The sequence below is a fragment of the Tachysurus vachellii genome, chromosome 7, assembly GCF_030014155.1.
Source record: "Tachysurus vachellii isolate PV-2020 chromosome 7, HZAU_Pvac_v1, whole genome shotgun sequence".
NCBI classification, from domain to species: Eukaryota; Metazoa; Chordata; class Actinopteri; order Siluriformes; family Bagridae; genus Tachysurus; species Tachysurus vachellii.
In genome coordinates, this window is record NC_083466.1 from 7,554,788 (window position 1) to 7,579,950 (window position 25,163).

Here is a 25,163-nt window from a genome sequence, read left to right on the forward strand (position 1 = left end):
GTGGCAGGTATCGTCACGTCTGGAAACTCTTAATTAGCCGCCACTGAACAGAAGATACGACAGAACCATATTGTCTCTTTGTGTGTGTGTGTGTGTGTGTGTGCGTGCGTGCGTGCGTGTGTCCAAAGTGCTTTGGATTCTCTGCGGATTCTAATTAGTCTAAAAGCTGCTCGGCTTTTTATACCGAGGCTAAAACGAAGAAGAGATTCGGTGTCAGCATTCTCCTCTGTGCCAACCAGTTCAACGGAGATGCTAAGCCTCTTCTCCCACTGGAACATCACAAACCCTGGTGGTTGTATAGCTGAAGCTTGTTGTGGGGGAGTTTCGACAGCATCCTGAAGACTGGAGTACTGTAACAGTTGTAGACTTGATAGACATTTGGTCAGTCATTCCACAGCCCGATTATTAAAGCACTTGAAATATCACCTCTGTAAATATCCGTGTGGAATTTGAGGTCGCTGAACAAACTTTTAGAAAGAAAGAAATAACTTTGAGTGACCATTACGTTTCAAGTCGAAATCGAAATGTATTTAGAAGCGAAGGCATTAATATTATCTGCTTTGCCTGGTCTATGGTTGCAGTATAAGAAGAATTATAGTCTATTACTTATCAAGTATCTTGCTTGCTGTAGCAATAAAAAGTGCATTCCTAAAGCACAGCATTGATTGTGCAGCGTTTGCACTCGTGCACTGTTCCCCTTTTACTATGTCTATGCACCATAGACTTTGTACCTCATGACCTCGTGCACCTGTAGTGCGGCAAGTCTGCAGAAGTAAAATAGGAGAGACTACGGGCTTCATTATCAAGCCGGATACGAACCGAAACATGCCTTAGGAGGAAATTAATATTTACAGACCACTATGGATTTTTTAATTTGGTTCCGTTTGGTTTATTGATTGATTTCATGTTTCGAAGCTTTGTCATGGTTTGGCCAAACTCCGATGTAGATGTAATTCAAAAGTACTTAGGAATTTAGCTAATGGGAAATTGGCTTTTGGAGTTTCAGTGGCATCATCAAACACAAGGGCCTTGCTCAAGGGCCCAACAGTTGCAGCATGAATCCCGACCTTCCGATCAACAACCCTGAGCTTTAACCACTTTAGCCAACGCAGTCCCTGGATACGTATCAGCATTAATGAATTGTAAATCCAGCAGATTTATGTAAGTTATGTACTAAATGGCAACAACATTGTTTTTGCCGTGCGGTAGATCAGTAAGGAAAAATATAGCTGATAGCGCTGTATTGTGATAAACAGCATGACTCGAACACCTTAAAAATGCTGTATTTTTTGTTTAACACAACAGATTTTGTACTGCACAACAGAGAGAAACCAAACGTACAAAACTACACAATCACCTGGAGACAGAGAGCATCCGATGCCCAGACTCATGTCTCATGTAAACACGTTACGATAAATAACTGAATGGAAGCTGACGAGGAAAAGCAGTTTATTGTCTGTGTGGGTTTTTGTGCAGTAAAAAAAAAAAAAGAAAAAGAAAGAAAAGATGAAAACAAATCATGTGAACGATTACGGAGACACAGGCAGTGAACACTTTTACACAGGGAATTAAAACGTATTCAGAAATTTGCAAACTCCTGTTTCGAGGTGATGAAATCAATAAGATGCAAGTTAGGTTTTAGAGATATCGCTTTACGCTCTTTTACATTATTGCAATTCTCAGTCCTTTTCTTATTTATTTATTTATCACTCTTTGCTGTCTTTGTTTTTGTGCTTCTTCCAGTTTTCAATGCGCTGTTGGGAATATTCTAGCTAAACACTTATGACTGTTGTTTTCTTGACCAACTCTGAACACGATTGCTCAAAGCAGAGCTTGTAAATGTGGAAAAAATACAGCAGTCGTCCGTTTTAAGTGAGCGGACATTTGAATGAAGCCCATTTACTTAAATTATTTAAAGGAACTCACCAGGGGTTACAATTATTAAAGCTCCCAACAGGAAATAAGATTTAGGCTCATTTGCTGTTAGATTTGGACCTTTTTAATATCATTAAATAAACAAGGGATTCTGCATTTTAGGTCCATTTTAAATCTAAGCATTTATTCTTTTTTTATTTAGGGCTTTTCACACTCTAAATAATTAAAACTGGTTGATTATTTCCCAGAATCCTGAATTTTCTGGTTTCGTATTTCACACTGCTCATATTTTACCCGGCATTAACAGATTAAAAAAGAATAATTCTGTCGGTCTCATACACAGTAAGACATGCAGCGAAATACTTTTTATGACTGTCTGTATTATAAAAAAATTTAAATTATAATCAATTAAATAAAATGGGCTCGAAAGCGAGATTTGAAAATGGAATGAAAATGAAAAAAGAATGAGATGGTGGGGGAAAAAACGTTCGAATAAAATGCAAAATGCAGTGAATAAAAAAAATGAAATAGAATGAGAGGGGGGGATATAAATAAATAAATAAAATGCAAAATGCAGTGAATAAAAAAAATGAAATAGAATGAGAGGGGAGGATGTAAATAAATAAATAAAATGCAAAATGCAGTGAATAAAAAATGAAATAGAATGGGGGCGGGAAATAAATAAATAAATAAAATGCAAAATGCAGTGAATAAAAAAATGAAATAGAATGAGAGGGGGGAAATAAATAAATAAATAAAATGCCGTGAATAAAAAAATTAAAATGAAATAGAATGAGAGGGGGAAATAAATAAATAAATAAAATGCAGTGAATAAAAAAATGAAATAGAATGAGAGGGGGGAAATAAATAAATAAATAAAATGCAAAATGCAGTGAATAAAAATTTTTTTTAAATGAAATAGAACGAGAAGGGGGGGATTAAATAAATAAAATGCAAAATTCAGTGCAAAGTAGAGTAGCAAATGAAATAAAGTGGCATTAGCTGTATTTCACCAGTGGAAATATTTGACGGTTCTCGAAGAAACAAAGCCGTAAGAATACAGGATGACCGTTTTGAATAACTGTTAGAAATTTAATTAATTAATTTATTTTTTATTTGAATTAGGACAGTGCACATTGAGCAACAAATCAGCAATGAGCATCAGTGTAAATATACCGGAATTAGCACAATAGCTAAATTTCATCCGTTGTCCTAAGGCAGGTATCATAAAACACAAAATACAAATTACTTACAAACATAACCACATGCATACAGACATATTACACAGAACAACAAAGACTAAATAAAGTATACATATATGACATTATGTGCAGGTCACTGTTCTTGATCGGACTTTTCACACCGTCCCTGGGTTAATGTTCTTATTTGCATATTTGCTGTGGCAGCAATCACGATTGTATAAATACAGCGTGCGAATGATTTAAACAGCAGCTTTTAAATTACAAGTGTGAATGACGATAATCCTCGATTAAAAGCCCTTCTTTGGTTGGTGGTTTAGTCATATGATGGGGAGAGATTTTTGATCGGATAGCCAGGCGACAAAATTCAGGAAATTCCATTCTATACATTTTCTTATTATTGTTCTCACAATACTGTATGTTCTAAATCTACACATATCCCTCGTGTTGCTACGTCTGCTGTGGTGTCTGTCAGCTTTGTGCACAGGTTTTGTTCAGCAGAAAATAATTATTAAAGTCTGTAATAAACTCGGAAATTAAGCCGACCTGTCGTAGAAAGGACGTTCTTTACATTTACATTATTTCCTGTTCAGTGTCACCCAAATGAGGATGAGGTTCACTTCTGAGTCTGGTTCCTCCCAAGGTTTCTTCCTCATGTCGTCTCAGGGAGTTTTTCCTTTCCACCGCTGCCTCAGGCTTGTTCATTAGGGATAAACGTTACAGATATATAGTAAATTTTAAACTTTCAAATTTTTATTCTGTTTCTATACTTCTGTAAAGCTACTTTGAGACGGGGTGAATTAGTTAAAAGCGCTTTACAGATCAACTGAATGTTACATCTGTCAGACATTATCACTTGTGCTGTGTTTAACAGAAGGTTTAATTGATAGGTGCAGCATTTAATTCCAGTGGAAAATGACACTTGATTACTCCACATTAAATATGCTTTCATCCCTTCTCCTAGAAGTTAACTGAATATCTATTCATTAACCCTAATGGATATCCGAGTAATAAAATTAGGCAGAATGGTCATCTGTAGAATGAGTGTGTGAACATATGGGAATGGGGTATGATGGGATCTGGGATTAGATGAAATGAGAAGAGTGATGAAAAGTGACAGTGCTACAAGGCACCATGTTTTTTATTTATTTTTTCTCAGAATTGTGAAATTGTGAAAGCAGAAGGTAAACTGCGGAAGTCTGCGGAAGCCATTTATCTATCAGTGCTGTCAGGTTTTATATACTTTGGGAACTATTTGATTTTCTGTGATGAGACACAGCTCTATAGGAAGAGAGGAACTATATATATATATATATGTATGTATGTATATATGTGGGGGGGCACGGTGGCTTAGTTGTTAGCACGTTCACCTCACACCTCCAGAGTTGGGGGTTCGATTCCCGCCTCCACCTTGTGTGTGTGGAGTTTGCATGTTCTCCCCGTGCCTCGGGGGTTTCCTCCGGGTACTCCGGTTTCCTCCCCTGGTCCAAAGACATGCATGGTAGGTTGATTGGCATCTCTGGAAAAATTGTCCGTAGTGTGTGAGTGTGTGAGTGAATGAGAGTGTGTGTGTGCCCTGTGATGGGTTGGCACTCCGTCCAGGGTGTATCCTGCCTTGATGCCCGATGATGCCTGAGATCCCCGTGACCCGACTTAGTTCGGATAAGCAGTAGAAAATGAGTGAGTGAGTGTATATATGTGTGTGTGTGTGTCAAGCTTTATAGCATCATTAAAGAAACAGATTATTGCTTATGTCTGCTGCCTGTGGAAGACAGTGAACCACCAATGTGGATGGTAATATCCATCAAATATGACTTTTAGCATAGCCAATCGCAGCCCAGGTTTTTTTTTTGCTTTATTTTTATTCCCCTCTAGGTTAAGAATGGCACTAATACATATTATGGTGGAAGAAAGCTATACAGTGAATATGACAGATCAGCTGCAGCTGTGCTTATGCAACTGGAACCCGGACCTCAGCCACAGGGTGAACTGCCTCTCGCTAAGCAATGCATGTCATCATTGGGTATAAAAATACTCATTAGTTACTATGTCATTGGGCTACATTTTCCTGGCTGTAATGATGCAACCTATTGTAACAAATGCCCTGTATCACTATTTGATATGCCTCAAGCAGCGAGCCTTTGCCACCCGTACACTTCTAATGAGTTTTCACTACTCAAGCTGTTAAGCCGTTGAGTTGTGCTACGTCATGCGACTCGTATGTATTAACTCCTCTCTCTCTCTCTCTCTCTCCCCCTTTTCCTTTCTTTCCTCTCTTGCTAAACATCATATTTGCATAGCAGCTACGTGTATTAACAATAGAGTAACACTGCTGTGTCAAAAATATGCCAGATAGTCTTCTCTTTACGCAGTAAATACGGCAGACGACCTATGAATCATCAAAAATGTTGATTGTTGTTTTTTTTTTTTTACATCCAAATTGGATGAACAGTGTAGGAATTTTTATACATGGTCCTTGTTTTACAAAAGTATTGGACATATGGCATATCATCTGTTTCAAAGTCAGAGATCAGGAGAAGGCTTTACCAGAGTAAATTAGGAGGAGACTATGGAGAAGCATCAGATCTGAACACCTCTAAATAATATTGCGTAGGCAGTGATGCTTGCCGATGTATTTATTGACTATGTGACTGCCGACAAAAGCAGAAGGATGAATTTTGAAGAGTATGGAGTTGTATTAACTGCTCAGAGTCAGCCAAATGCTTTAAATCTCATTGGATGGCACTCCACAGTGCAGATGGACAATGGCCTAAAGCCTACTTTTGAAAGCAACACAATACATTTTAAGGGCTGGAAAAAAATAAGTGGAATATTCATCTGACCTGAATCTAATTAAGAATGGATTTCACTTCCTGAAGGCAAAACTGAAGGCAAGATGCCCCAAATAATGAATAATAAAGGTCTGGCAGTGCAAAAGCACAGAAGAAACCCAGCGTCTGGTGATGGCTATGAGTTCCAAACTTCAGACAGTTTGACTGCACAGGATTACAATTTAATTTGAAACATTTTCAAATTAATGTCCATAAATCTTTGGATTTTCACGATAACTACCAGGTGCTTAGGGGTAGGGAAGTAGCTGCCAACCATCTATAGTAAGGAGAAGTTTTTATGTAATCCTTAATATCTTTTAGTTAAAAACAGACAAGTGGATGCTGTTTTTTTTTTTTTGTTATCCCAAGAACACTCTATATACATCACCCAAACCCATGGCTGATGTTCATTTTATTCTAAAACCAAGGACGTTTTTTAGTTAAGGATCTGAAAGCAAAGAGCTGGATCTTTAAGAAGGTAGGAGTAACAAGAGAGTGCTAGAACGTTCCAGCATTTTAGGGCCACTCTAGATGCTTCACTCTAATCCATCAAACAGGGTAACACCGGAGAAACCATCACATCATTTTTTTAGCTCTCGAAATCTCTGGCTGTCATCTTCCTCTCAGCTAATGGAAGAAGGACTGTGATGATGTTATGAGAAGAAGGGATTGCTCTTCAAAAAGGAAGCTGTTTCTGAGACTAAAAACTCATGCAATACAAGATGTACAGTTGGATTTTGGCTGCTCGGATAAGACGAGCGAGTTCGTGGCAGAAGATTAGGGGAATGCCAGATGGCTTTGACTAGAACACTGCCAAACATTTTGGAATATGATCTTAATGAGGAAACAGAAAGCAAATTCGCTTTACCAAAAAAAAAAAAAAAAATGGTTAGAAATTGACAGTCATTGATGTTTTCTTTTCATGTGATCTATTTTAACAAGTTTAGAAACTTCATCCTCACTTGGGCTTACACCAAGCAACTGAACTCAGGTCTGGTAAAAATCTGGGCTCTTGGTTCTCATTCAAGTGAATTCCGGTTCAGTTTGTTAATGGCGAGAGCAGATTAATAATGCTTCAGTTAAGTTTCATGTTCTGACATTTGTCTTTTCGGCTCTACCAACCCGAATAGACCGTAGAAGCTGCCGCAGTCTGATTTGCATCTCGGCCCAATTTGTTCGAATTACAGCAGTCTGGAAATCCATGCAGAGGCTATGACGGTTTTTCTTTATGTGTAAAGATAAAGAACATCTTTTCTAGCAGAACATGTACTGTATTTATATCTAAAGATTAGCACACTTCTTTTAAATTGCTTCATGGGGTCCATTCGAGTACTAAAAATAAACCCGGATTTAAAGATCGCACATAACTTTCTGCTGGTGAGGTTTGAAAATGATTCTGTTTTCTATCTGTCTTTGACCTTTAGACAGCTTAAGAACACGGTCTCTATGCGCCTTCATAATATCAGTGCTTTCTCTAAATCAAAATCGCAAAAACACAGATGACTGGACCATCTATTACTGAGGGATGATTTGATTTATTGCAAGTTTTGTAGGGTTTCCCAAGTGCATATTTTTCACATATTATTCTGCAGCATCGTTAGGCAGATGCACCTCTAACTTGTCTCCACTCAATCCAGTTGTTTACATATATAGTGGTTTTCGTGAGACCCTTTTTATATACGCACACTCAAGGTTCAGCTTTAGACATGTGATTTAAGTGAGTTGGGAATAAAGCTTATTGCTACAGGACCCAAACCCACGACTGACGTTAATTTTGTTTCAAAACCAAGAATTTTTTCAAGAGTAGGTAGAATTTTAGAAGAGTAGCTAGATAGAGGTAGAAAGTTCTTATCCATCAGCAAAGCTCTCTGGTTCTCATCTTCCTCTATGCCAGGGGTCGGCAACCCGCAGCTCCAGAGCCGCAAGTGGCTCTTTCATCGCTCTGCTGCGACTCCCTGTAGATTTGGAAAATATATATTTAATTTAAATTTATTTTATTTTAGTTAGTTAGTTTTTAAAAAAAATGAAATTCTAAGATTATGATGGTCTTGTAACATTAAAATAAACCGTGTTTATATAAATGTGTATAAACCGTGTTATAAAATTTTGATATCAGGCAGGGCTGTCAAGTGTCACACATTGAGAGAGACAGTCACGCATTTGGGTCTTTTCTCACGCTCTCCCGCCACACATCGTATTTCTCACAAAGAAAAACCTTTTGACTATTTATCATGTATTTAATATACCACAGTGCCCAATATGTATCAGTCCGCACCGCTGTCTCTATGGAACCGGTCAGGAATCAAGCGCGTCTCAGTTCTTAGTCGAGCCTGACACTTATCAGCCAATCAGAAAAAGAGGCTACGCAATAGCCAGTTAGAAAATAGCACTATCTGGGTAAGATTTAGCGCAACAACCGATGAAAAAAATTGGGGTTGCCGGGGGGGGTTGGAAATGTCACGCTTGCCTGTCTTCAAAACTTGAGAGCCCTGGTCATGAATACGAAGAGGACTCAATTAGACATTGAACATTTTATTTGAAAGTAACCTTCAACCCAGCGTTTTTTTTTAAGGTTAGTTCAAACTGTTCAAAATATTTTTGTTTGCCTGCAGAAATAAAATTTTGTTTACTCGGTAGCAGTTCATTGATTTCATAAATGCAACACACTACAGTTTTTTCTATACTTTCCATAAAGGTAAAAAATGATATATGCAGTGTTATGTTCATTTTAGATGTCAAAAGGGTTTTGTGGCTCGCTGTGTTTTTTTTTTTTTCTGTGGGAAACGGGTCCAAATGGCTCTTTGAGTGTTTAAGGTTGCCGACCCCTGAGCTATGCTAATGGAAGCAACAGACTTTTCTTCTATCTCAACTGGAGATTGAAGGTGAATACATGTTTCCTTAAATACACAGTGTCTTTTCAGCTTGCTGTTCCTGTCATGCCATAGTCTCACAGATGCTTATGATTGGCTAATGTCATGTGATTGATTGACAGCGGAGAGACTACTCCAACCCACTGACCAATGGCAGTTTTGCTCTCTTGACTCTGTCAATGTCTGAAGTCAAACTTGTTATGCCTGCGTTTCCAGGAGTTTAGATCTTGATGAGTGTTAATTGAGCTACAGAAATGACACCAAACCCATTCTTGAGCTCCCACTGGACTCCACTAAACAAAGCAAAACGCCATGAGGCGTCCAGAACCAACCCTACTTAGCTTTGTCATGGTTCCACGTGATGCACTTGATTAGCAGGCTAAGAGAGCAAGTAGAGATATCGTGTTTGGCCATGCAGCAGCAAACCTTACAGTCAAGAGATTTGCACTTGGCATAGCAGCATAGCAAGGCGAGATGGATCATTTCCTCTGGGAGGATGCCATTATCCTCCTTCTGAGAGAAAAGTTGCATGCGCTTATTTCAGTGAGGGTGCTTAAGACTGGGTCAGGAGCAGGAGAGAAGAGGAAAAAAAATCGAACCCAAAAATGGGTCGATTCTGTTTGATTATGATTTCGATGTATTTTTATCGAAACTAAGCTAAGGAGAAATTCAAAGCAAATGACAACAAGTGAACCTGCTTACTATTTAAAGACTATACTTTTAGTACACACACACGCACACACTCACACAGGCAGCAGTGTTTTCTTTTGTTTTTGTTTTTTTGTTTGTTTTTTTTTCACCACAAGATGCAGTGTGTTGATTGCTAGCGGGCGTGGGCACCGTGGTTTCACTTGTCATGCCTGGTTAGTGTACTTCAGGCACATAAACTACATAGACAGCTACAAGACATATATAAAAGCAGCGTTAAGTGATGTGCTTAGCTTTCCATTTTCATTTAATTAAAACGTTGTTAAAGTACACTAATTGAAACATAATAATAGCGTTGCATAGTGTTGCATTGCGCAATCCATTCGGATTCATAGCAGCATGTAATGAAACAAAAACTGTTCATGAATATGAAACCAAATTAAACATGGCAATTTAAACATTAGCGCTCTAGCTAAGCTAGAGGTGACACTGAAGTGGTTATTTCTGAAGGGTTTTTTTTTCAGTTTCTGTGTTAGCACGTTGTTGTGTCAAAGTCACACTTCCCTCTGTACCTCATATGTACCTCATAATTTATTAGTATGCTAGCATGTAAGCTCATGAACAGAATGCTTGTTGTTGTTTTTTTCTTAATTAAGTTTACATGTTTAATACAAATCACATAATAAAATGATGAAACCTTGTTATTCTGTCTACTGAAAGTAAGTTTGATATGTAGACATATTGAATGATACAATATTGTTAAGTATGTAAGCAACACTGTGATTATTACAGCGATTTAGCTAGAAGATGAAAAAGATGGACTGATCATTTATCCACTCATTTTCTGTAGGGACTTGAGTCTATCCCAGGGGACTTGGGCCACTTGTGGGGGACAGCTTGGACAGGGGGGCCAATTCATTGCACGGCAGAATCTCTCTCTCTCTCTCTCTCTCTCACACACACACACACACACACACACACACACACACACTCTCGCTCACAATATAGAGGTGAGAATCAAACCCAAAACCCTATAGGTGCAAGGAAAATGTGCTATCAATTAAGTGGCATGGTTGAGGGGATGGAGGAGGTTCTATGGCTCATTGAGTCATCATAAAATGTTGAAGAATGTCAGCATCATAAAATGTTAAAGAAATTTTTAAATATTTCCATCTTGAACAAAGAAAGGTTAAACCCAAAATGTTGCGTGAGATGGAAATATGACTATGCTAAAAGTCATGATGCTAATATATCATAATTAGCATGATATAATTTGCATTGTTTTTCATGATGACTTTTAGCATAGTCATATTTCCATCTCACGCAACATTTCGGGTTTAACCTTTCTTTGTTCAAGATTCAAAATTTCTTTAACATTTTATGATGCACAAGGTTTTCATCTGTTCCAGTACGGTATCAATCACAGTTTGGTACAAAAGTAATCCTCGGCTTGTATGTTTCCATCATTGAATGGGAATTAATGACTGCACAAGAAACAGTGCAGTGTGCAGTGTGTTTGTAAAATAAAGGCCCTAGAGGCATTGGGTCACATGTGAATAACATAGTAATGAGGATAAAAATTGGTTCTTTATTTCCCTGTGAACCAACAAACAGTGCAGAGCTTGATAAAACATTCTCCTTCTCAGTACCTCTGGAGCGGCAGTTAATATAACATAGAAAATAACTCTAATGAAGACAGCAAAAAGCTCTCCTAGGCACTGCAACTGTGTTTAAATGAGGCTGCTTCCTATGGGGCCGAAGATTTTCTGCAAGACTGTCCTGTCTTGATGACCTGTCTGCCTTCCTTTGTGCTCAGCGGCTTCACTCCACCATCATCTCGTGGTTAATGGGTTCACAGGATTAATACTGTCATATTGGAACAGCGTGGCTGCGGTAAGATTATGGGCACGGAATCGATGAATGTGAAACGTGACAAGACAGACGGAGGAAGAAAATTGCTCCGGTTCCTGGGTTTACACTGGTTTCTATTAGGATGTATATGCATGAACTAGCCTGATCAGCAAACTCCTCCAAATGATGAATGACACAACAGGAGTATGTTATTGGCAGCTGAAAAGGAAGTACAAAATAGCATTTTTTGGCTAAATGAGCCGTGCACTAGTAAGCATATAGCCGCAGGAGACGCTACACGAGTATTCGGACACTTTTGCACGTTGTTTAATATACTTCCAATGCATGTGTTCAAATTTAAATGTACATCTGCATACACAGGTTTTGACTTTGTACATAGAAATATAAAAAGGTGTGTGTTTATACGCTTGAGGAAAAAAAAAAAAGATATGTTTGAGATAAAAGTGTCAACATTGTGGTTAAGATTTCCCAAGGTCCCACTGACAGACACTGACAAAATTTCATTAACCTCCAAAGATTGTCAACAGAATTCAGATTTTCTAGCGTTAGTTTGACTCTGTGTTTGGGTCGATCAAGTACCTTGGCTCGATCGCTGAGCAGCAACTGCGATTCGTTCCCAAGATGCCAGAACCTGAGTTAGTGCTGCCTGGGTGAAGTGGCAACAGGTGACAGAAGGATTCCCATATGCCTGAAGTGAAAATTATACAAAACCACCCCATGGCACTTTATGGATGTAAATGATTATCAGCAATAATGATGGAGACATGAGCAGGCCCTACATGTGATGCAAATGTAAATGGTTCGATGGTGCCTTAAGTCTCGCAAGATGGGACCACCCAATAAACCTCAAGGTCAGGAAGCAGAGAGTGTGCCACAGATCGTCGACAAGAATCGGGAGGCGAGACTATGGTGACATGGGAATGTCACTCAATGTGGTGAAAGTAAGTAACCAGGAAGGCTCTGTGCCTGAGCCCACAAGGAAAAAGGCCGTGAGGATGACCGAAGAAACGATGGCATGCCCGGATCAGGCAGGCCATGAAACTAGCAACCTTCAATGCAATGTCAAAAAACTGCAGTTTTCAGAACAGAGACAATGAATATGGGATAAAACCTGGATAGCTTGGACTTTGTTAGTACATCTTAGGGAGTAGATGAATGCAGGAAATATCCAGAGTTTTATTTTGGCCTAATACACAATAACACAATAACCCACACATTCATGACGTACGCATGAATTACTTGTCCATGTGTTTGGCTTGGTCTAGAGAATCAGGAAATCCATTAAGTATTGATCCCACAATTGCACTAACTTGTGAGGTTTGGCAATTAACATTAATGTAAAATGAGTCCAGAAGAGCAAACAGGCAAATAGAGACACTACCTTTAGTATAGTGCCGTTAAACTCTGAGACACGGCTCCTACCTGAAAACGCTCCGAATCCTCCAGAGGTGTGTGCGAGCACTTTTCTCGCCATTCCCACATGAGTGTCGTGATAAAATTTCTTACAGATACACTATCTGAGAAATCAGTAGCAGGTCATAAAGTGTGAGTGTAGTCACCAAACCACAGCAGCCATGTCATACATCAAAACGATCAGCTCAGAGAGGACAATTGCATTATGGGTGTTGACAATACCCTCCTCGAATCAGTGTACAGAATTGCATTGTGGGTCACACAGAGTCAAATACACTTCACCCTGAAACTGACTCTAACCATGTGACTGATACTACTTGGTACATAGACATGAGGTTGTAACACTTAGCTGACTGAGGAGAATTGCATTATGGGTATTCTAGTGATGTCATATACTGTACTAAAAGTAGCAAATCAATTTCTGTTCTGTTTTGTTAATAAATATGCTATGGATCTTTGCGTAAAAATTGGTTGTGTGTCCTCTCTGAGCTGCTTTGTGCACTCAAACTTCAAAAATATAATATATGATTAAAGGTGGGGTCTCCGTTGTTTGAGAAATGCTTCAGAAAACTGCGTTGGGCCGCCAAACATAACAAAAACAAAACTATCGTGTAGCCAATGAGCAGAAAGGGGTGTGTCTTGTCAATGTGCAGCGGAGAGAGTGTTCAGTGCGCATGTGTGACATTAGCAGAAAGCGGTTTTAACATTGACATGGAGGATAAAAACAAAGAAAGTAAGTGAAGAAAGGCTTACGATAAGGTAAGAAGTAGGACCGTGTTAATATAGGATCAGCTTTCCAGCGCTGGAGAGAGCTGAATGTCTTCCGCGTGAAACGGAGATAAACCTTTCACGGTACAACACACAGTACTACAAAAACACATTTGTATTACCATAGTGTTACTCGTTGAGTTCATTTATTGATAAAAACATACCCTCGGTCAGCTGCCCCAACAGGTTCCGCCATAATACTCGTCTGGGTTATACCTGGGTTATACTTGTCTAGTAAATGTGTGGGGCGGAGCTATCAAAACAGGGGTGGGACCCGTTTGGGTTAGGGGCGTGTTTGTTTTGGTGATTTCAAATGTCAACATTGGCTTTTAAACAACGGAGACCCCACCTTTAATAGATTTGCTTTTGCACAATTTATTAATATACCCTTGAATGGCATTCCATAGAATTTTTTTTTTGTCTATTGGCCAAAACACGTACGTAAATCTTTCAGCCTTTGACGATTTAACACAAGACCAGAATTAGATTCATAGTCAGTATTAAACTGGAACATGGCTGCGGCTGCTCTGAATACAGCAAGTCTGAACACTTCCCTGTGGACAAACCCGAAACCTTCGTATATCTTAAGATTAACTTAATATCTTTGAAGGTCCATAGCTTTATTTTAGTCCCAATTAAGATTATTAAGCTTATTAAAATGCCTAATAAACTGTGAAAAAAGACAGATCTTTTCACATCGTGTTATGTGTTGTCATGTTCTGTCTTCATTACGCCGCATTAATAAAGGGTCTGATGGCGCGAGTCCTGCTCCCTGCAGCCTGTTAGAATAAAGGATAAGAATGTCCAGGGTTATGACTGCGATGTGTCTGTTTCAGCTAAGGACACTAAAGCGGATCATGTTTTAACAGCAAAACTAAAAAATCCTTTCAGGCTTTTTACAGCTTTCAGGAATGAGAAGCATTAGAGTGTTTCTTCATTAAATGCGTTCCCTAGTGAATGTGTTTTTATTGGTGGTTTATAATGGATCTTCTTTTTACTCTGACATGAAAAACAAGATTGCTTTTGACATTAGCAACGATATTGCAGAAATTATAGATTGACTTTGAGGCCTCACGATAAATGACACATCGGTCAGGCTTTTTTAATTTATTTTTTCCAGAAACAGTGAGGCAAATCCCAGGTCATTCCAGGTCACTGAAAGACATTTACTTATTGTATCGGGTGAGACGCAAATTAGGCCATATCCCTAGTTGCCACCTCACACCCCCCCCCGGGTGCAGATAGGATTGGCTTTTTTATTTCTGGAAAAATAATATATCCAATTATGATGGAAAATACTTGCATTTTGATTTAGTTTGATTGAGTTTTGTCTTCTTTACCTTACATTAAGGCTGACTAGATGTCTGGAAATAGTGGTTAGATGTTACAGAAATGACTCAGATTTACGTGCAGTGATGACCTTGACCTCAGTAGCCCATGTCTTTGCAAGCCGATAAATTACTTCTGTAAAAAAAAACTAGAATTCAGTATACGTCAGCTGAAGAGTCGTAGATTTCGAGAGACACGTTAATAGAAATCGATAATGCCTTGTATTTTTGATAGATGCACAAGTAATAGTGAGGAGTTACGTCATTGGTCTGTTGGAGGAGCTTTGTGCTGTAAGCTTTTACTGCAATTGGAAAAGGTTCTAGACAAGCCTCAGCCTTCTCTAGTACGGGCACAGATTTGTAGAGAAGTGAGCAGAAGTTACTGGTTTTGCTTTTGCTTGCTTTTATTAAGTCTAGTGGAAGTAATGGTGAAATACAGAGAAGCTGAGATTGGAAAATGTAAGGTTACGTCTACTCTGTACCACACGAACTCCAGCAGTCTGATGGACAGAAAACGAGCCTAGCTGTTGGCTGGTGCTGTTCTCATGCGGGATGATTCTGTGCTTGTTATTATTATTATTTTTTATTAATTCCTTTAGGCACAGGCATCAGCGAAATGTAAATGTAAATATAATGTCTCTCTCGAGGGTGCGCATTTAATACTGGTTTCGATACGAACTTTTGCCTTTAAGCGAATAAATGTTAAGCTAATGAATGTTAGACATTTCTCAAGTTCTCAACTTTCAGAAAGTTTTTTTCGGGCAACCAACGCCAATAAGAAATCCACACGGATTTTAGTATTTGACCGAAATAACTCCAGAATGATAGTCAGTGCCCATGGTTACATCCTTGTTCCAATTAATTTACTGTATCACGATGCCCTTAAAACAGTGTCGTAAACCACGTTTGTTGACAGTTGTTTGTCCTCCGTCCTTCTGATCAGTTGTCCCAGCATCCGACTGGAAGGAAGCAGATAAAGGAGATCAAAACTATTCAGATTCTCGCAATTACAGTCCACATTTGCAAGACTTCCACAGGAAGTCTTTGATTTATGACTTTTAATCACCAAGGCATGAGGCAGTGTATCAGAGTTTGATGATTTTGTTTTTGTCGTGTAAATCTGAAACCATTTGTCTTTGTTTATGCTCTGTGTTTACTTGAAAGAGAACGCTCTTTGTGTTTCGTTCCATCAGCCCGAAGCTCAGACAGCTTTGTGTTGGCTGAGCTGTGAAATTGCCAGTCATGGTTATTTTCAGCCACGGACGAGCAGCTGTAGGTAGTTTGGTACAGGCAGAGTAGTGAGAGGTATTCACTAGTTTCTGACCTGATCATAAATCATGAGGACTTCAGATCTAGTGGCATGATGCAGGTGAAGGCTATGCTTGGCTTCTCCAAATATATAATGCTTTTATAGGGTTTAAAATCAGTTGCACTTGTTTGGTAATGCTGGAATGATGGCAAGAGTAAATTCGGTAAAATAGCAGTGACACTGCAGTAATTGCTGTCATAAAGCTCAGACACTGCTGTAGTTGCGTCATGTTTCACGGTGGAACAGCACTGCAGGCACAAATAAGTAACCTGATTGACTTAAAGTCAATAAATCAATTAACTGGATGTTTTTCATTATGAAAAGAAATGTACTCAGTAGGCGACTTGCATTAAAGCTCCAAAAAGGGCTTTCTATTTAAAACCGGTTAAACGTCAAGATTGTAATAAACCCTGTGCATACTAATTCTATTTCCCTTCCATCTCAAGGAAACATTTATCTTCATATGTCATATTAATTCTGTCTGGTTTTGCAGTCAAGAGTTATATTTTTTTCTTTTCTGTTCCCCAGTTGACCATTCAGCTCATGGTTTCAGGTTTTATTTGACCCATACCATACAAGAAGTATATTAATTCCAGTGAAATTCTTGTTAGCATGTTCTCAAGTTGTTCTTACATTCGATAACAATTCCTAGCAATCAAGACAATACAGGCTCTATGGACAGAGAAGTACAGTATATATATCGTGTAGTATATTGAAGACAGAATGAACGACTCGTCATATCTGATATGTACAACGGAAACTGGAAGAGTTTATAGCGTGTAATGATAGTGTTGTACCAGAAGACATGATTGGGGATGTGCTTAATATAGTTTAACAAAAAAACTTACAGAAAAATGGATTAAAGAGCCCTTTTTTCTCTTTTAATGAACAAACCAGCTGTACAGCCTGGTTCTGTTTTCACTTCTGTATTCGCTTGTACATTAATTGCTTCCAATATAATTGCTTAGCCAATTATTGTTTTGCTTCTAACTGCTATTTAAATTAAGTTTGTGTGAAAGAGTCAGTACCAAAGGCAATGATTTTTATTCTGGAAAATGGAACTGCTGCTCGTTTTTTAGCTCTCCTCTCTGTGGACACTAATCTGAGCTACTTGGTACTAAAGGTTTGGTTTGGAGCTTTCAGTCAAAGTCATCTACTGTAGCAGGCCTTCTGCTCGTATATCCCTCCAGTTGGCAGGAGCCAGCAGTGCATGTGGTTCAGTTAAACCCCAGACATTACAGCGGCTACTGAACCGTAACGATTTGGCCAGAGAGAAATGGTCCTTTTGACTACGTGGCTCCATGATCAACCTCCCTGGATTGCTATCAAAAACGCCAACCTTTATCTACACTATCACAGCCTGAGAGTAGAACAAACATTGCCGAAATAACCACTGTTAGTTACTGATCTGTTAGTTTTTTGTTTTTTTTTTGGAAATGCATTGATCAAAATATAAAAGGCCACAGAAGTTAAAGTCCTCAGTGGCACCGACGATGGCAGGCATCTTAATAATCTGTCTGAATTCATAGTTTCCTGTTTATGAGCATCTCCAGGTTGATTTTCTGTCAGATGAGCCAGTTCTGGAATAAGGTTCTTCAGCTGTTCTGCTGTTCATATGCTGCAAAGTTGACTTAACATACAGAGAACTACAAGAGTAATGAAATTCAGGAACACTAATGCAAATCATCTCACAACAGCAGATGCCTAGAAAGCCATTGTGGTATCTACTGGGAGCAGAGATAATGCTTGTTCAATAAATCTTTGCCAAAACTGTAGTCACTAGCTATTAATTAAAATTCTGTGCTTGGTGAAAAGGACCGGCATAGACAAAATACAGAATGTAACCTTTGTTGACTGGGTGCCATTTGGGCAGTGGTGGCACAACAGTGAATGCCTTGGGTTATCAGAAGTTTGGTGGTTCCAGCACTGCCAAGCTGCCACTGTTGGGCCTTTTGAGCAGGACCCTTAACCCTGTCTGGTCCAGGGATGCAGTATAATGGCTGAAACAAGCTTCCCAACAAGCTGGGATATGCGAAAAACATGTATATGTGACCAAAAAAAGGCAGCTTCTTCCAATCAAAAGCTATTCTTTTTATAGCAATAATGCTTTTCATAGTTACTAAAACCGATGCTGTGAAGTAATCACTGGGTATGTGGCAAATCCTTATGCAGCAGATACACTATTATCCCTTTTCCACCAGAAAGAACCGGGTGCTGGTTCAGAGCTAGTGCTGGTGCTGGTGCAAAGTTGGTTCCACTGGCGAACCTTCTGAGAACCGGTTTGCCTTTCCACCAGCTAGAGAGCCATCACAGTGTCTTATGTCACTGTATACGTGTCACGTTACACAGCAACGTTAGCGCAGCAGCTGCAAACACAAACACAACATCAACAATGGCGGATGTTGCTTTACTGTTAATGCTCATGGCTTTGTGAACCTACACTGGCATCCAAAAGTGGTGAATCCAACTTGTACGTGCAGCTCCATGTAATTTTTATAAACGGAGGTTGTAATCGAGAAAGTACATAACGTTATTTTATCATTAACACAGAAAAAAGTTAGCCTTAGCATGTAGCTACCTACTATCATGTGTGCTGATAACTGATCATATTGCGGTAAAGTAAAAGTGTATTAAACATTAGTATACTTAAGGTACATTATCAAATGCGCTAACAGTAGCCCCGCCCACAGCCCCGCCCACAGCCCCTGACACAAGCGGTTCTTAAGTCTAGACCAGCAACGTTTTGGTGCTACTTAAGAACCACTTTTCCTGGTTCAGAGCCGGTGCTTTGGCTGTCGAAAAAGAAAGAACTGGTTCTAAATTAGGCTCTGGCTCCGAACCAGCACTCAAACTGCCTCGGTGGAAAAGGGGCACCTATGTCCTTTGGATCTAAGAGGCATAAACCTGTTCCAGCATAACAGTGCCCCTGTGAACAAAAGTAAGCCACATGGTGTACAAGGTTGCAGTGGAAGAACTTGACCTGCAAAGTTCACTGAACTCAACCATCTTGAACAACATTGGCACCTTGCTAGACGTCAGTTCCTGACCTCAGTAATGCTCCTGTGAGCATTGATCAAATTCCCACCTGCACACTTAAATATCTAGTGGAAAGATTGTGGATTATTATAACAGCAAAGCAGGAACAAACAAGGAATTGGATGTTTAAAAAGCACAGACGAATGTAATGGCCAAACTGTTAAAGATATAGTGTAGATCCCTAGCATGAGGAATGGTGCAGCATATTGATATGACTCTGGTGTCTAGCCACCAACTTGTCGGTAATGTCAGCATTATCTGTTAGATGTTTTAATATACCGTTTGATTGTTTGAGATCAGAAAGTGTATGAATAATTAAATGGTTATTTGTGTGGCTGTTGTTTACACAGGAAGTTTGTGGCTATGGGAAAGTAAAGCCATGCCTGGCAATAACGCAGAGAGAAGCCGAGTCACGCCGTGCAAATTAGAAGCGGCTGAAAAGGCTGCTGGAGCGGTCGATTTCGACTCCCATGTGGATGAGAGATAATACATTTCCAGCAACATTTAATGCTGTTAAAGATCTTAAATGTCAGTGGATGCAAATCAGTTACCTCGGGCTTGCAATTTAAGTCAACTTGCCAGTTTTATTCTTTTAATGACACTGCAGTCATGGCATGTCTCAACTGATCTGCAACACTTTTCATTATACACCCAGCACTGGTCTTCTGTTATCATTCACTGGTTTTTAATATATAACCTGCAAATATCTGTATTGATAGAAAGATTGTAAACACACAGTGCCACTGTTAAGTCTATTAATCCAGTGGGATTTTTATTTCTGAACTCTGGCAGGTTAAAATATTTTGAATCATTAATCTGGCCTGTGGTTGAGGCGGTGAGTGGTGGCTGAAGCGGTTAAGGCTCTAGGTTGTTGATTGAAAGGTCAGGTTTACGCCCCAGCACTGCCGAGCTGCCACTGTTGGGCCCTTGAGCAAGGCCTTTAACCCTCACTGCTGCAGGGGTTCTGTATCGCAGCTGCCCCTGTGCACTGACCCCAACCTCCATAGTTGGGATACATGAAGTAAAGAATTTCACTGTGCTGTAATGTATATGTGGCGATGATAAAGGTTTCTATGCACAGATTTTTTCAGTGCCCACAATTACTTCATGCACAATTACACACAGGATGAAAGTTTAATTATACTTGACTATACTATAACTATACATGCCAGAGTAAAGACGGTTTCTAGAAAATCTGTTGGTTCACTCCAATTACTGCTATTCAAACACTAACGGCATGTAGATAGTAGACGGCATGTCCATAATAGGTCCAATTGTATCCACATGTATTTATTCTCGTTTATTTATTTATAAATTCATTAAACTTAAGAAATTCGTTTTTGCTTAGTGTGTCATAGTTTTAGTTTTTTACTCAATATCATTGTATAGGACATTTATATCCTCTATGGATGTGAATCGATGCTCACTGGAAGCTGTTTTTGTAAATCGAGAGTGCGACTTTGACTTTATTCCGCACTCACATTGCAGTTTCAAAAAAAACAATTTTTTTTTTTTTTTTACAATGAAAAATCATAACACTATATAAAAAAGACAGAAATGGTATAAAACCCTGACTTTAAAGTTATTAATAAAGATCTTGTTTTATAGCAAAAACCTCCACAAGCTGCCTTTAATCGCCAGCTCGGTAAAGCGAGTGGACCGTATTGAAAGCGTCCGTACATGTGCTTGTTATACAGGTGCTTCACAGTTTGGTGTAATTCACAATAAAGAATGAAAAGAAGTAGGAGAAGAGAAATACAAAGATTAAATTCACACTTATTCCTTAGTACCAAAGCCTTGGATATACAGTAGTGATTCAATCATTTAAACCTTTCCTTTTTATTTTAACAGCTTTTAAATCATTAGAAAAACAGATCAAGTAATAATTTTAGGTGAACTATAAAGTTTACACCATTTTAGATTTTATCCTAAAAGATTTTGTTAGATTTTATCCTAGATTTTTTTCTTCATTGCACTGGGGCCAAGGTGCTGACAAATAGTGTCAAATTCTATTATAGCCTACAGTTTAACATAACATTGTGCCCAAAACCGTTGTGTGAATTTAATCCTATGTCCTGAGTTGAACCGGTGTCATCTTGCTTGGAGGCAGTGCAGATGCTGATGCTGATGCTGATGCTGATGCTGATGCTGATGCTGACTGGAACAAAAATAACCAAATGGGAGCATTGAATTTTCATGAACACGTGACAGGTGCTGCTGATGGCTGGACCAAGGCTGAAAGGGCAAAAGCATTGAATTTCATTCAGCAGAGTGCTAGGCTTTAGAAGAAGGAGGTGGATGTACATTTTCCTCAGAAAATTGCATGTTGTGCTTCTCAGCCTTCATTTGTGCCCAATTACCCAGCTGCTGTGTTTACTTTTTTTTTTCTTTTCCTGAAGATGTAGAAAGGCTTCAACACAGTGACAATGGGACTTAGCTGCGAGTCCACTGAATCTCTTTATTAGTTGCTTCAATATAAACACGCATATGTCAGTGTACTGCGGTGTACTGTGAAAATATAGCTGCTATAGTTAAAAACTTCACATTTCTCTGGAAACACGATTTGCACAACTGAGACTCTTGTATCTCTGAAAGCTCTGTGTATTACTCTTAATATAAACTCTTAACTCATATATGTAGTTAAAATGTAAGATTATTAATATAAGATTTATAAAAAATTGTGTAAGCCAAGCAAGGTCATTAGAACTAAGTATTACCGTAGATTTTTAATCAAGTACAAATGTCCGGCTGGTTATGGACTGAAGTCGTTGTCCTTCGGCTGCTCCCGGTTCAGGGTCACCACAGTGGATCATCCGATCCGCATATTGGATTATGACACAGGTTTTACACCGGATGACCTTCCTGATGCAATTTTAGCCCATTTTATTCGAGCTTGGAACTGGTACTGAGAGTTAACTCAATAGTGACTGGGTTGGTTCCCTGCCCAGGACTCGACCTCAGGCTGCTCGGGCTGCTGGACTACCAGACACCTGGTTATGTACTAGAGTAACCTGCAAATTATTGATATCTCGTCTCTAAATGAAGGCTTTACCTGCCGTAACCTGTGACGTTCAATAACATTTTACTGTATATAAACATATACTGTAATTGTTCATACCATCAGATTATCAGAATTTTTGTCCTTCTCCATAAATTACAAAGACAATGTTCACTACTCCAGACGTAGATGTTCACGCTATATTCACTCTGTATAGCCAGAAAATATTCCGGCCCTGAGTTGAATACAACCCACCCGTTATTTTCTAGGTCTTAATAATGAGAGAAAAAAGAACAAGCAGTTTCTGAAAATAATCCTCCTGGTAAAACACATCTATAGCAAACAGCACTAATAACAGATTCTGAAAGGTTTTCACCTTATTAACATAATGCAAACTAGCTGCAGCTCCGGGGGGACAGTTAACACGTGCAAAAAACCCATTTACATTTTGACCTTACTGTGGCATTTTAGTAAATCAGGGCCATTGTCTTCTTTTCAGAAAACAGTGTCACATCTCCCAATATTATTTAATGGAATTTGTATCACGGTACTCAATTTCTGACCAAAAGTAGTAGATTGCTTACTTACATATCCAATAGCAATGGCATATAAATGCAGTGGTTAGTTATTTCAATATAATTTAAGTTATTTAAAATAGCTTTATTCTAACTGTTTGCAATTCTGTAACACTTTCTATATTTGCAGTCTGGCTGCTTATTCTAAAGCTTTTAATAACTTATGAGTTGCGGGAACAGAGTTGATAAAAAATGTTCTCGAGTACTGTATAAGGAACGTTGCACTTAAGCAGAAGTGAAACTAAGAGATTTTTAAGAGCATTATGCTTTTGCCATAATGATTACAGGAACGCTATCTATCTAGAGACAATACCGTCTATGTATATGAAGTGAGAGGTGGGTGTAAGTAATAATGAAATCAACCCCCACAGACTTTATATTGGAGCCCTGCACAGATAGAGCTAATAAACTGTAAAATGATTAAAAAGATCAGTATAAAGTATCATACGTCGATGTCCAGTGTATATTTAGTGTTTGCATTTCTTTAAGACACCAAAGTAATTCTTGTTTCTGCAATTATTTCCTCCTCAAAGACTCTAATTCACTTATATCCAAACAGCATTTTTACACAATGATAAACTCTATTACTGTATAAAGTGTCTCTATAACAACTTTTACTGTGAGTACGTTTGAGTCTGTGTTTGCCTTCGAGGTATAAAGTGAAGGACAGCAGCGGTGCAAAACACTCCAAAAGCAGCGAGAGGAAACTGCTCAATTTCACAGCGCTTTGCCCCCAGCTGAAGAGATTGCAGTTAGTCTGGCTGGCTTTAATAGTCCTAGATGCCGTGCCATAGATACCGTATCAGTGTTTTGAACTGTGCCGTGCTTATCTTTGATCACTCCTCTGGGACAGGTATTCTTCAACAATATGGCAAAGGCTGGGTTTGTTGACCTCTCTTCCTCATGTACATTTTTCTCATGAGTGATAGCCTGATTCGTTTTCAGCATTCCTTTTTTTTTTTTTTTTTTGTCTTTGGCTTGGGAACACTCACTTTGCCTCCGGTTGCTGCTTCCGGCTCCTTTTTACTATCTCGAAGCTTTGGCTGGACTTTCCATGGCTTCACATGAAAGGTTTGGTTTGACTGGGAGGAGATGGCAGCTGGCAGACCCAGACAAAAGAAGTCTTTCTTTCCTGTTCGAGTCTCTTTCAGCTGGTCCTTTTGTACAGCAGTACTCCGGTTTACCCAGGAATTGGCTAGGGAGAAGATAAATTCCGGTCCCCTCGGCTTTGGGAGGGAGAGCGGCGCAAAAACCCCTTTGCTAGAGTACAGCAGAGAAGCATTGAACGAAGCCTGAAAACTTCCCAGAATGCACCTATCAGACTGTTTGGTCTTGGCTAGCTAAGCCCTCCAAACCTTTGATACTACTGATCTGGCTGCTTAACCGCCAGTCTGTTTTTCAGTAGCGTCTCATTGTTGTAAGTGTGGTTTCGCTTTAAGTTAACATTTTTTACATGCTTGTTGACTCGCAATATCTATGATAAGCCTAAGCTCCTGTGTTCTCTTGTGCGAGATGTGAGTAGTACGAGTGTGCTTTCCACCCTGTAATATGTAAACCCAAGTGGTGACAAGAACACCCCAGACTCTTCCTCTCCTCCAAGCTTTCCACAAACAAGAAAATGCTATAAATATGCATTTTTGCTGTTTTAATAGCTCTGATCTAGCATTCATTGATTGCCTCCATTTTTTTTGGCAGTATCTAATTAAGGATTTGCGTTTAAGTGGAGCTTAGATACATGCAGCAATCAAGCTAACACAGCACTTTCACTGTGTTTTTAATAAGCTCCCTTTCCATCGCCTGAAATCAGTCAATGTTTACAACTTGGGGCAAATCTCAGAAGTCATTTATTTTTCACGCTCTCAGAGGATGGATGATGATCCTCAAGTAGTGATCTGAGAGAGGAGCTGAATAACAAGAGTGCCTACATCTGTGATAATCATGACTTTGAGAAGACATTGGTTTTCCTTACCGTTTATCTAGATACCATTCCATCATTTCTATTAGCTCCAATTATAGTGTTTTGTTCCTTTTGTCTCCATCCCCAATGAGATATTGAAATGAGAGCAACTTTATTATTATTATTATTATTATTATTATTAAATGCTCATTTGTCAACATGTTCCTCATGCCCAGTCACTCCAGTGTATTCCTCTCTTTTCCCTGAGTGTATTTTCTCCCTTTGAGCCTTGTGAAGTAGGCCCTGCAGCCGAGAGGACTTATAGCAGATGAAGAGGCTGATTTTTATATGCACACCATGAACTGGCACAGTTAAGAGCACTGACTGCAGATCATTGACAAAATAATTCCTGCAGTTAATTGTGCGAATGAGGGCTATTGCAATGAAAAGGTGGATAATAACGTTGAGTGATTGGTTGAGTGGGAGCAGAGAAGGCCACTTTTACAGATATGAACATGTTGCACTGCAAGGCATTTCATATTCG

General features: G+C 39.0%; 1 protein-coding gene across 1 annotated transcript in view; it reads left to right on the forward strand.

Annotated features, from left to right (window-relative positions):
* The window catches only part of b4galt2 (UDP-Gal:betaGlcNAc beta 1,4- galactosyltransferase, polypeptide 2), a 117,537-nt gene that overhangs the window by 16,735 nt on the left and 75,639 nt on the right, over positions 1 to 25,163 (forward strand). The gene's annotated exons all lie outside the window — the stretch shown is intronic.